Here is a 10756-nt window from a genome sequence, read left to right as displayed (position 1 = left end):
ATCTTTAAATATACAAATACTGTAATTTATCTACAATTGTTTAAATCCTTATTATAAATTCGTCATTATTACTAACTTAAATATATAAACAATAATAATCAATACATTATTTCTAATTAACATAAAGCTTTTTAATTTAACTAAAATTAAGGAAAATCTATTCATCATAAAAATAACTATTCTTAATATAATGTAAAAATAAAATTAGATTCTACAAAATAATGAAAAAATTCACATTTCATTAAAATATATATATAGTATTAAAAATTTATGACAGTACAGAAAAACAATATGATACAGAAATAAATACATAAAAATATAATTTTAATAAATAAAGAACAATATAAAAATGTCTATATATTATTTTATAGTTTATAATTATTTTTATAGAAAAACACTACTTCTTAACAAACTAATAAAATCATTTAATATAATATTTAACGTAACATTTTTTTTTGTAGTTTTATAAAGTAAACACATAAAGAAAAGAAATGAAATTTATGACTCTGTACAAGAAAAATTAATATATCAATACAGTTTACAAATTTAAACAATATACTTTTTCAAATACTACTTTTCTAATAATTATAATAAAGATGTTATATATTTAAATGCAAGAATTATGATATAAAAAAACAAAAAAAAATAACAAATTATATTCCCTACGATAATATTTAACAACAGTCTTAAAATTTATTATTATATGTGTATTGAACGTAAGAAAATAGAAACGTAATGATAACAGAGATAGTTTTATTTAAACATCAACTGAATGTAACAGATGGAATTTAGATTCAGCTGAATCTAAAATGGAATTGTGCAGGAAGTGCTGAAAACAGTTTAAAATTTATCTGAAAACTAATATGATATTTTAAACTGATAATTTTGTACTCCTTAATATTAGTAATAAGGTGATTAAAGGTTTGGTGTTTGATAATGAGAAAACTCTATAGAAAAGAAGAAAACATTACGTCTTGTATATAAGCAGTATTATTCATTCATTTTTTCTTTATGATCCTACAGAAATGTAAGCAAGTAATAAAGGTATATATATTAAGTAAATTATAAAAACACAGAAAAGAACCACAGTTTAAAATTTACAGAGAAAAATTACACAAACAGTCTTTCTATTGCACTGTAAATACACCTCAGAGAAATATTTACAACTGCTAAACAGAAGAGAATAGCAATGTTTGACATCAGAACAAAATCTAATGTATTGTATTAAACAAGCCATGTAACATGTTTTCTTCTCTTACTTTTTTGTAGGATACAACTGCTGCTCAAATGAAACCGCATCTTAAGTAACATCTGAAAAAATAAATATAAAAATTTCTATTAAGCGAACATATGCACTCACCCATCTGCATGTGTATATGCATGTGTGTGCACGCATGCATGCATACTCACACAAACATTGTTTATACACCTAAGATAACCCATTCTTTAAAATGGTGAATTAGTGCAACATATGAGGGTACTCAGAAAGTAAAAATACATTGCTATTGTAATAAAAATGACAGTATTCACATGACATCTAGAGTCAGTTAACGGCTTATGGGCATCAGGCAGGTCACACTGTGCTTGTGATGTGTTCAAAATGCCCATAACTACCCTAAATCCAGCCAAATTCAGGGTGCTTTCAGTAATTCAATTCCTCTGTGTGAAAGGAGGAACTGTATCTGAAGTTCATTTTACTGTTAATTACAAAGATATGAATAGGCAAAGCATGAAAAATGCAATCACAAATTGAAACTAATGCTATTGAACACTGTCAGAAGAAAATGACAAAATATCAGAAAAATCTGAAAACCATCTTTTGAAACAGAAAAGGGCTGATCATCTATTACTGACTACTGCTCAAGGAAGAAATAGAAAAAGTACTGATACTAACTATGAGACCCTAAAAGCACTATATTACAATATAAATTCAGATGGTGATGACAAAGCAGTCAAAGTATCATATCAGAAAGTGAGTAGGTTCATACTTCTTGCATTATACAGAATTTACAACAGAGTAGGGAATTTTGGGTAGGCAACAACCATAATCCCTTTTTTAAAAAACTAAAAGAACAATTTAAAATAATATATAATGTAAATATTTTTTTAATTTAATTTCAGAATAAAATATTTTTTATTCTTTGTATCTTAATTTTCTGAATATCCCTAATTTTCTAATAACATAAAGAGAAAACAATTTTAAAATAAAGTTATTTACTATATTTTTACAGGAGCTTTAAAAGCAATACATAAAATTTGAATTTAAATAGTTATTGTCAATACTTAAGATATAAAATAACTACAAGAGGGTGCAAAAGTAGGTATACAGTTATAATAGGTATTACTTGATTTATTATTTGTTACTTAATTAGTATGTTACTTAATTACTTAGTAGTATTTTTCAGATAATCATGGCTGGTTATTTAACTATCGACCAACGGAAGTGGAGAGTCAAACAATACTGGAACACTGAGAATCCTGAAATGATTCGACGAAAATGGGTTACAGAATTTTATACACCTCCACCAAGTAGACTAACAATTTCCAGATTATGCAATATTTTATGCAATGGCTCCATCCAGAAATTAATAATAATAAAAACCTCTGTGCAAATGTGGTTCAGTGTAAAAACTAGATTGCAGGAATGAGTAAATGCTGGAAGGCCAGCAATTTGAACACCTCACAGGTTGTACTTAATTGTAATTGTAATTCTCATTGCGTCCTCCTAAAGGTATTGTTTTGTTTCATAATAAATAATGCATTAAGTATAAAAAATTACAACTAGCTATTAAAGAAAACTGTAGAACTCTACAACCCCCTGGTATAATTACATAACTACTTTTGCAACCCCCTGGTATAATTACATAACTCCAGGACAGAGCTAAATATATTATATTTATCACTTTTAGCAATTATTATTCCACCCAAAACATAACCCACCCTCTGAAAGACATTTAATTTTCATTCTTATAAAACTAAACTGGATTTTTTCTTTTGTAAAGGAAATAGAAATTAAAACAGAAATTTGTAACTAGTCTTGCACATACCTTCATCAAATTACATTTAAATAAGTGATAATGAAGGCAAATAGATTTTGGCTTCAATAAAACTATGTTCAATATTTATAAGATGGGTGCCAACTTACTTTTGTAAAGCTAAGTACACTAACCATAAAAATCATAAAGCAGAATATTGATACCTTGGAGAATGCATAATATTTTTATCCAGTGAGGGAATTTTTATTTCACTTGAGTATAAACAGTATATGAAGTATCGAATACACATATTTGTAGGAGCAGGTGTGAAGAAGTATATATTACCTAATAAACACCTAAGCAACAATTTTATTGGAAGTAACATCCTCAAGAAATTAAGTTCGGAATAATAACTGTAACATATAATACTAATTACAAGCATATGTAAATCTAAAATAATGCAATGAAGAATTACAGTAAATATAAATCATAATGAAAGAACTGTTTCTAGCTCATAAAAAAGCTGATTTGGCACTCATCTTTTAAATAAGTACCTGATATTTATAAGATGTAAAGCTCCTAAAACGGTTTCCTATTTGAACAGGTTATAAAAATAGTAAATTACAAAAAAACTTACAATAACCTTATTTTCTTTTATTTTTATTAGAAAGAATAAATTCTCAAAATATTAAAGAAAAACCATTCCAGTAAAATTAAGTGGGTATAGCTGATGCTAAATAGCATATAACTTGAACAGTACGTACACAAATTAAAAAAATTCCTTCTATGTGCACATTGGAATAATACTATGCAGAGGCTGTAAAATGCTATCCAAAAATGTTTTGTCAATTTTGTACAAAATATTTTATTACTCTTACATTATATTAACAAAAATTTAAAAACTTAAAATCATTTCAAAAATTTTAGATAAATAGTACTATGTACCAATGATTAAGATTTCATAAAACTGTAATTTTAATTCTTACAAAATTTATGTGAGTGTAATAAAACACTGACTATTATATTATGAAGATTTTAAGCCTTGTACTTTATGTTTGTGAAGTAGAATCACCCTGTAGTTTTCCAATCACATGCTTAACCCAGCCTCGAGAAGTAGTTGCACATGTGTTTTCAATAATTGTTGAAGCAACTGAGCTAGAATCCCCTTCATCAGGTTCTTGTTTAGATATACTTTTAATTGTTTGTGTCAGAGGGGGTGGAGGGGGTTGCTGTTTATTAGTAATCTAAACAGTTCGTAAATTGCTTAGTTTAACTGGAATAGCTGAAGGTATTTTATGTCTTTTAATATTTGGTTTATAAATGATTTCAATACTTTCTTCAGGATCACTAAATACCGCACTATCTCTATACGTTTCACTATCTATGGTGTTTTCAATTGCTTCAAATGAACGTTCATAAAAACTATCTGCCGAACCATCGCTTTCAATAATGTGTTCTTCTGTTACCTTTTTGAATCAACCTTCTGTTGATTCTGTGTTGAATTAGATGCTACACTTCCACCGTAACCTGATGTTTTATCTCCATCACTTGATGAAGTTAAATTTGAGACTAGTGAAAGAACTGAGTACGGCCTAATGCCAAGAAGCAGCTTTTTTTGATGATGTTATCGATGGAAATAACACCCTTGGATCTGCATAATCTGATCCATGAGCAATTCGAGCCCCAAGTCCAGAACTACCTTGTTTATAAACTGGAAGATTGCTTTCTTCATCCTTTCGATGCCTTAATTTTGCTAAAGCTTGCATTAAACGACCTCTTTTTTCCATCTCTGTCTCATCTAACATTTCAGAGCTGACCCTCAAACTGGCCAATTTACTGCTTACACTTGATATTACATGTTTTAATGTAGCTTTTGTAACACTGGGTCTATAAATCTTATACTCTGGGTGAACATTAAGATGTTGCATACTTACACTATATTCAATAGTATTTTCTTCTTCAGTCGTGTAATCTACAGGGGTGGGTACAGGAAACTTATGTTTCCAAGTTAAACAACTATTCTTCTCTCTGTCCATGTACTGTTCCATATCATCTAAATTAAGTTCTTGAGGTTTGTCTGAAGCAATGGTGATAGGTCTTTCTGGAGTTGATCGCCATTCAGGAGTATGACTAAGAGGAAAGCTATGTGGTAATGATCCAGATTTTTTGCTTGTAGGACTTGCAACAGCAAGATGTTGATGTTGTTGATGAAGTCATACAGCTGGAGAAGTAGGTGAAAGTCTTAATAAGCTGCACCCAACTACTGACTCATCTGGTGAACTGTTCTGACTGGAAAATGACTGTGAACGCTTCAAGCTCATTTTCTGCTCATCTAGCAAATGAACACCTTCCCACACATGTTGCAAATTATCATACTCACCTGACAAATCCTGCCGACTCAAACTTTCCTGATCTGACCAGCAACTTCTAAGAGATCTGAAAAAGAATATTAAACATTAAAGTTTAAATTTAACTAGAAGGCCACAAAAAAAATCAAATATACGATTCTAAATTGATAATCGATAGTACAAATTTTTTCCTCAATTTATTTATCAAAAATAGTTGTGTTTTAAGATTTAAGATACTGAATGAATGAATAATGGTAATAAAATTTATTAATCTATTTTATAATTATTATTACTGCTATTTATTGTTTGTGAACAATTAGGAAAAATAAATTATGATTTTTGACAGGCAATATGTTCAATCATGTAAGCAAGTTCTTTCTTCTTTCTCTTATTTGTTGGTGTTGATTCTTCTTACTTATTGCTTATAAGCATTTAAGAAAAAAAATCATACGATTTTTGACAGGCAGTATGTTCAATCATGTGAGGATGAAATTTTTATTGCTAAATGTTAACTAATAGTTCCTTTCTTTTATTAATAAAATTAATAAATAAATAAAAATACAAGTATGAAATATAATTAAAATTAATGTACGCTTAGAAATTAAATAAAATAATCAGTAAATCAATTGTCAATGTACTGCTTCAAGTAGGAGAGAGTCATGGAGGGAGCTGTGTGCAGCCACCTGGTGCACCGCCATTGGTCTGCTACGCGCCACAATTTTATTGCTAAATATAAACTAATAATCCCTTTCTTTTGTTAATAAAATTAATAAATAATAAGTAAATACAAATACAAATAAAAATAATCTATGCATAGAAATTAAATTAAATAATTTGTAAATTATTTGACACTGGATTGCTTCTAGCAGGAGAGAGTTGTAGTAAGAGCCATGTGCAGTTGCCCGGCACACCACCATTGGTCCACTTTGCGCCACAATTTTATTACTAAATATTACTACTAATCCCTTTCATTTACTTACACGACTGCCCAAAAAGGAGTGTAATACATTTAAGATGTATGTATGTTTGTTTGTTCCACTGTAGCAGCTCAATGGCTGAATCAATTTAGATGTTATGACCACACATTGGAATCCTTACACTAGCGAGAGTATGATAGGCTATATAAAAAATAGGTTTAACAAATTTAAAAAAAATATATACAAGATTGTCACCCACGCTCTTCAATTATCCTACATTTAATAGCAATATTCATCACCAATGCTTTTTTTGGCAGTTGTGTTTTTAATTTTCGATATTCATCTCTTGCTGTTTGATGAGCTACATAAAAATATTATCATTCTATAATCATGATTCCAAAATTATGATTCTATAATTCACCTAACAATACTAACTATAGTCACCTATAACTAAATACTGGCTAAGGCCAGCCAGTAGTATTACACCTAAGATTATACTGATTTTGCTGTATAAAAATGGATTATAATCCTATTTCTAAATTCAATTTAATCTCTTTTGCACCTGATACATCATTTTACATGCATTAAAAACTCAATAAGAGAATAATAAATTTAAAATTTATGAGAGATTTTATGAAAATATAGTATCATGTAGTTACATGAACACTACTAATCAATGTATAGACAATATACCATCTCCAGTAAGACTAGTTCTTTCATTAGACCAAAGTGTGCTGGATTGTGGTAGATAATGCGGACGTTGTGTAAAAGCACACTTATTCCTAACCATGATAATACTTTCATATTACATGCAGATCAATTCGTTGTGGCGGTAGTTCGTGTAGTTTGAGGTTCATCTTCTTCGTCACTAGTTTCTGCAGTTGGACTACGTCTTCTCCAAACTCGTTGCTTCCTTAGCACCCGTTGAAATTCACGGTTTTGATTCAGCAGTTGGCTGATTATATCTTCCAGAGTACACTTTTTTTTCAATTTGTGGTTTCTCTGCACTTAAGTCCGATTCAGAAATTCGTATTTCAACAGTAGATTTGTTACAGCGGTTCATAAAGCAGCTAGGTTCAGATTTCCTACGAATTGTCCCACATCGATCCTTAAATAAGAAACACAATATAAGTTAACTAAACTACAAATATTATCTGAACAACCATACAAATAAAATAACAATAAACAATTTAGATAATTTATTCAGAAAATCAGATTCCTTTAGTCTATTTAAAAGTTACCATACAAACCAAATTAAATGTTAAATATTTTTCAATAACTTATTTCAAAACTGTTTTAGTAGACCTTGCAAACCACATTTAGTAATGTTGTTTTCACTAAGGTGACAGTTGATGTTGGTGTATTTCTAATTTGGTAAATACGAGGTGTGATCAAAAAATACGGTGAATAATTTTTTATTAAAAAAGTAATAAGGTTACATAGAATTCGAAAATCTTCTTCAAAGTACTGTCCTTGGCTAGCAATGCACTTATCCCAACGTTGACTCCATGACTGGAGGCATTTCTGAAAGGTGTCTTTCGGAAGGGCTTTCAGCTGCTCGGTCGTGGCCCTCTCAATGTCAGCAATGGTGTCAAAACGTATTCCTTTAAGCACAGTTTTAATTTTTGGTAAGAGCCAAAAGTCGCATGGTGCTAAATCCGGTGAGTATGGCGGATGTGGACAGACAGGAACACTTTTTTCGGCCAAAAACTCGCGAATGAGAAGCGAGGTGTGACACGGCGCGTTGTCGTGGTGAAGAAGGAAGACAATGGTCCATTTTTTTGGTCACCTTTTTCGTACGTCGTTTCGCAAACGTTGCAGTACACCCTTAAAAAGTTCAGAGTTTACAGTTGTTCCCCTTGGAACGAACTCTGATCGCACTATGCCCTCACTATCGAAAAAAAAACAACGAGCATGACCTTGATGTTGAATTTTGACTGACGTGCCTTTTTAGGGCGAGATGAACTGGTTTTCCATTGGGGACTCTGCATTTTGGTCTCAGGGTCATAGCCATAGAGCCAACTTTCATCTCCAGTTACAATTTTGGCCATGAAGTCCGGATTTGCATGAAGACGACCCTTCAAATCCGTGCAAATTGACACACAATTTTCAAAATCCATGTTGCGCGACAGACACGATAAACACAACCTCACTCTAGCGGCTCTGACAGCTGACTGGCAAGCTCAAACGTGTTACAACTTGTACCTGCCTGTCCCAGTTGATCACGCTATTGGACAAATTACAGCATATCGATGTAGCGTCGGCAGTTGCCGTTATAAAAATTCATTCACCGTATTTTTTTATCACACCTCGTATGTAATAAAAATGTGATCATAAAATGTACTGGATATGAATCATGTCTGTACATTTAACATATGTTGTTATGTGTTTTTATATTGTTTATTAAATAGCTTTCAAATATGTTGGTGTTTATTTGTAAGTACAATATCAAGATTAATGTAGATTTTGTTATGGAGGGTTTTCAATTGTTCATTGAATCTTTATTTGAAGCTGCTTACATTTGATCATTGTGTAGTGACAGCAGTTCAGTTTATATATCAGGAATATTGTGTTCATTTAGTGATTTTTTTCTGTATGAATTTTGTTTTAGTTGTTATTCCAAAGGCCATATCATACTCTGATTTGTTTATACTCATAAACTATTTTCTTTAATTCTTTAACTTATATTTTTAATGTAATGTATTTTTTGTTTTGTTTATTTTTATGTTAATTTCTATTTATTTTTATAAGACTTTATCACTGAGTGTGCTGTTACATCCATTTGAGTGGGCTAGGTGTTTTATCGAGTACTTCTATGAGGTCTTCAGGTGACATAGTTAAGTTAACTCTGTAGATAATATAAATGCTCATAATTTATGTAAGGTTGAGTGGTTTAAAATGTTATGAAGGTGACCAACTTCCATTGCTGGTTTTCTGTGTATTTTTTAAGTGTATTTTTGTTTGTTGTTTGTAATAGTGAGCTCAAGAAAATTCGTTTTTTTAATGTGTTCATATTCAGGTGTAAAGTTTAATCGGTATAATTTGCTTATCTGTGGTAATAACTGCCTTACAATGCCTTGGTACAATAAGTTTATTCATTGTAAATATAATATGTGATCTTGTTTAATTTTGGTAAGTAACACAGTTTATCATTCTACATGTTGCAGATATTTCAGCTATACTACTGGAAATATAACCCATAGGAAAGCCGTTAGATTACATGCACATTTGTTTGAGAATATAATATTGTTTTGTAATAATGTCTAGTACTGTATTATTTTTGAGATGTATTCTTATGGTACTTCATTTGTTTTATCTGATTTTAAGAATAAAGTTTTCTATTACTGGGGTGTAAATGAATTAATGCTAATGTTACGTTATGGGGTATGATGAAGTTTTTAATTTCTTTATGTGATCTGTAGAAAATAAAAAAAGTACTTCCTTGTAGAAAATAAAAAAAGTACTGTGATCACAAAAAATTTTGTTTTCAGATTTCAATGGAAATATCCATTTTGACCATCCCTGAATCCATTTTGACTAGTTTTGGTGTGACGTCTGTACATACGTATGTATGTACAGATGTACGTATGTATGTATCTCGCACAACTCAAAAACAATTATCCATAGAATGTTGAAATTTTGGATTTAGGACTGTTGTACATCTAGTTGTGCACACCCCTTTAGATTGCAATCGACTAGATCAATGTGTCCAAAAAAGCCAAAATAAAAAAAGATTTTGGTTTTGGACTTTTTCTTAACTGCAGTAATAAGTCCTCATTGAGAGCTTTTCAACAATATATGATAAGTGGTACTTATTTTCATTGGTTTCAGAGTTATAGCCAAAAGAAATTTTAATTAATGAAATATTTAGAACTTATAAAGGGAACTTATACATAGGTTCGAATTCGACTTCATATACATTTAAAAAAATTTTTTTTTTTTTAATTTAAATATATTGATTTATTATTAATTGTTAAACTCTGATTGTAAAAATATTTTAACAATAAATAATAATTCAATAACAACAACAAAAAAAAATCAGAAGTTATTAGTGAAATAAAATTTTATGTACTTTTCATTTTAATTCAATATTTAAAATCAATAGGTTATTAATATTTATTTCACTAGGTTAATAATTATTAATAAATCTATATAAGAGGTTTGTTAAAAAAAGACCAAACGTTTTTAATTACGTGCCAACGGAGATATTTAGTGACATGCAGTTGGAAGCATTGAGTTCCTCATAACCTTCTCTCTGACCACATGTTCTTGGATTGTTGATATCTCATTTAGTTTCTGTGTTATTGTTATTTCAGTGCAACACGTTTAAGTGGTAGTAGTGATTTTTGTAATGTGTGTTTTTCAGGAGCAACAATACAACATAAAGTTTTGTGTTAAAGGGGAAAACTTTCACAGAAACTTTTCAAGTTTTGAAACAATCTTACAGAGATGATGCTCTGGGTCATATTCAATGCTGCAAATGGTTCACAATTTAAAAGTGGTTGTCAGCCAATTG

The 10756-nt window shown here is 30.0% G+C and overlaps 1 pseudogene; it reads right to left on the bottom strand.

Moving 5' to 3' along the window:
* Positions 1-4024: 4024 nt before the first annotated feature.
* LOC142317950 (uncharacterized) lies at positions 4025-10706 on the bottom strand (annotated as a pseudogene).
* Positions 10707-10756: the final 50 nt, after the last annotated feature.

This window comes from Lycorma delicatula, chromosome 1 (genome assembly GCF_047948215.1).
Source record: "Lycorma delicatula isolate Av1 chromosome 1, ASM4794821v1, whole genome shotgun sequence".
In the NCBI taxonomy this organism is placed as follows: Eukaryota; Metazoa; Arthropoda; class Insecta; order Hemiptera; family Fulgoridae; genus Lycorma; species Lycorma delicatula.
This window is presented reverse-complemented; position numbering and strand designations above follow the sequence as displayed.